The sequence below is a fragment of the Thamnophis sirtalis genome, unplaced genomic scaffold (genome assembly GCF_051295495.1).
Source record: "Thamnophis sirtalis isolate CommonGarterSnake01/CBP01778 unplaced genomic scaffold, rThaSir2_p1.2 scaffold_12, whole genome shotgun sequence".
NCBI classification, from domain to species: domain Eukaryota; kingdom Metazoa; phylum Chordata; class Lepidosauria; order Squamata; family Natricidae; genus Thamnophis; species Thamnophis sirtalis.
In genome coordinates, this window is record NW_028261392.1 from 47677133 (window position 1) to 47681100 (window position 3968).

A 3968-nucleotide genomic window follows, 5' to 3' on the forward strand; every position below is an offset into this window, starting at 1 on the left:
CTGCCCGAAAGATACAGCAGCTTGGCAGGAGGGAGAGGAACCAATCAGAACAAGAGGTAAACGTAGCTTTTTTATATAGCCAATCAACAGACATCAGGGAGTGATGTTAGCCAATCAGAGGCCAATTGGTGGCCTCTCTTTTTACTCATCCGGGCACAAACCGATACATCGATGACTAGAATAAAATGGGCATGCGCCGCTGCGACGTTTCGCTTGTCATTCTTAAACTAGGTTTTCCCAACACGTAATCGTTTTCTCTTCTTTCTTTTATGCGCAGATTTTTAAGGCAAGTTAGGAAAATTGGGATATTGTTACCCAAAAAAAGCTGCCCAGCATAAATTGGGAGGAGACTGGCAAGCGATTTTACGTGGCCTATGGCTAGCCAACTATAACTAATATAGGCAGTTGTGCAGGAAAATTATTTTTGGTATGTGCAACCAATTATTACATGCAATTAGTTGCAGGAGAATATACAAATAAACGGCAAGGAAACTAGAAGGTCAAGAAAGCAATTAAGTTCCTACAGCACACACAGTTTTTACTGAAGAAGGTAATGGTGGATATTCTATTCCAGAAGAGTGTTGTCAATTTCCCCAAGAGCAGGGCAGGCTCAAATGGTTTGTTTATTACTAGGAAATAATTAGTTCCTGTTAACTATTTTGTCATTAATATATTATATGGATGACAGGATAATAACTTGTAAATAGAATTGGTAGTTTAAAATTTTGGGGTCCGGTTTCGCAAGGGAGAGGAAACAAATATTGTCATCATTATATTAAGCAATATTCAACTAGAACAAGAGTGTCAAACTCAAAGTCTGGGGGCCAGATCCTGGTCACCCGCTGCCCTGGAAACAGTAAAGGACACCCCTGTACCCCATTACTATAGAAATGGGAGATGATAGTGTATGTTGTTGTTCTATTGAGAGTATTGCAGTTCTTTGGAGCATATTACTGCTATATGAATATGGGCCCATAATATGGTATCACAGGATCCAATCCAGCTAACAGAAAGCAAGTATTCTAAATTATGTATGCATAAGTAAAAGTAATTACATAACAATATAAATGTCACCCAGGTATGTTCAGCAGATATGGCAATTAATATATTTAATTCACATTGTAAGCATAAATTCTCTGGAACACTTGAGATTGTTTTGAAAGGACTAGATTCAACACTTTCAAGTCTATGTAGCAATCTAGAATGATGAAATATATAGCAACAATGAATTCTGTGGAATTATCAGCTCTGTAACCATTTTACACTTATCAATGGTCGTATTGTGAGGGTTCAGAATAATCATATCATCCAAATTCAGAAATTGAGTATTGGAGGAGCTTCTTATTTGATACCTTGGAGTAGTTAAAATGGAGGCAAGTTTTCTTAGCTAGGAATAGACTAAGATAGTGGTTCTCAACCTGTGGTTTGTAGAATCTTTGGGGGTCTTGATTTCATCACGGGATCTGCAAAAGCTTGAAGAAATGTTATGATTTAAATCTTGAGTTAAGTCTCAGCGGTCCATGGCCACAAAAAGTATTTAAAGGGGGTCTGTGGTGAAGAAAAGGTTGTGAACCACTGGATTAAGAAATGAAACAGTTTGCATTGGGTTGCTTAAGTCAGTGTTTTTCAACCACTGTGCCGCGGCACACTAGTGTGCCGTGACATAGTGTAAGGTGTGCCGTGGGAAAAACACCTTATATATAGTCAATATAGGCACAGAGTTAAATTTTTTTAACATTTTCTAATGGTGGTGTGCCTCGTGATTTTTTTCATGAAAAAAGTGTGCCTTTGCACAAAAAAGGTTGAAAAACACTGGCTTAAGTTGCCAGCCTATCCAAAGGATGCCCAAAACAATATTTCATCAATGGAACTGGCCTGTCTTGCCATGGCAAAGAATTTCCACTCATTGCAAGACTTTTATTATCACAACCATTTTAGTTGTGAATGCCTATTCAGAGTGCTCAGAAATGCTTCCAGGGGTTTCAACACTGTTACGCATGCCATCGATATATTGAAATAATATTTTGTGGCAACAGATATTCCAGAACAAAAATGAACACAGACTGTAGTAAAAAGTTGCAAACATTTTGGAAAAAATGGAATCATATGCTATATAACATCAGGCTTTTATGATCCATCTACTAATAGATGGGCTGAAAGATTTGCTCAAAGTCTCAAGAATGTCATGTGAAACATTCCTGAAGAAAATATTAAATAAAAAATTATAAAATTTTCAATTTGCATATCATAGCAATAGTGATTGCCATAGGAAATCAAATATCAGTGATTATGTTTTTAGGTCATATTTTATATTCATGTTTAGTCTTCTCGACTCTAATTTGAGAGTGTTCAAGATAAACATCTGAAAAAAAATCTACCCACAATGAAATAGGACACATGTTCATTAGACAAAGTGTACTAGCAAGAAAGTTCACAGGGAAGTATAAATGGACAGTGAAAAGGATACTCTTTTTTATATTGGATATTATTCCTGATAACTTTTGGAGAGAACACACTGACCATTTGATGAAAACAAATTTATAAAAAGAAGTTGTGCCTGAAGTGCTTGGAGAATAATGTCATTCCTGTAATTCCAACGCTAGCTCTGTTAGTACTTTCCCTCTAAGTCAGTGGGTCTCAACCTTTCTAATGCCGTGACCCTTTAATACAGTTCCTCATGTTGTGGTGACCCCCAACCATAAAATTATTTTATGTTTTCCTTTTTTTTGTTGTTGTTGCAAATATGTGTTTTCCAATGGTCTTAGGTAACCCCTGTGAAAGGGTCATTCGACCCCCAAAGGGGTCCCAACCCACAGGTTGAGAACCACTGCTCTAAGTAAACACACAAGTAGTGTTAGGTAGATTTGAGCATTTCGGGCTTTATTGACAGATGTGCTCCTACAAAAACCATAATCACACGTAGATTTTAAACAGATCTGTATTTTGTTAAGTATTATGTTATTGTCTTTACTGATTGATTAAATATGACAGTCATTTAATGTTATTACATGATTACCTTGTAAAGTTTAAATATTCATGTTTAAGTGTTCTTGATGTTACTGATATTGCTGCTTTCATCCTCTTCCTCCTTGTTTCAGTAAATCAAGCAGCAGTAAAAAATAAACCTAAATCCTGCCTCTATTGTATTTTTGTTCAGTAGAAACAAAAAGGATGAGAATTTCTCACTTTTCCTATATTAAAACTTTCCAATGCTCTGGCTAATTTATTGCAATATACCCAGTCTTTCTTCCCTATAGCCCTGCTAGAACATAATCAACAAAGGCTTGGCCAGGCTGGCACTGGCAACTAACCTGCTCATGGTTCAGCTTTATTTTAATATATGTATCCCTTAGCATGCATGCAATAAGGTCATCTCTGTCACTGATTATTCAGATATCTAATCTAACTTACTAAAATCTGTCTTTGTCTCCAAACACAGAAATTAAAGGAATTTACAGAAATGCAGAATTTAAAAGTCTTATCCCAAAGTCACATTCCAGCTGATCTAATTACAATGTTTAAACTTTATTAAAGTTAAAAGAATATTGCAAGAATTGTTCTTGTAGTTAATTCAGAAACATATAATAGGAATATGCAGAGGAATTTAAACTTGAAATATTGATGTTTTCAATTGTGTTTTAAACAAACATCATGCTTTGTGGGGTTTCTTTCAAATACAAAACAAATACTCAAGTGAAACTGCTCAAGTTTTTTATGCTGTTTTAGGCAAAATGACTGGAAATCATCTCGCCTCTTGCAATCTTGTCTGTAATATTTTACTGGCTTTGGGTGGGTAGGTGTTTTGAAGTGGATCACTGGAGCAAATCAGATATTTTAAGACACACATGACGTAGCAAGGGAGCTTTTTGGATTTGATTCTTTCATTCATTGTGCCATTGCCTGACTGCATGGAAGATAACTTGCTACTGTTGTGTATTGTTTGTTTTTGAAAGATTTCTATGAGGAAG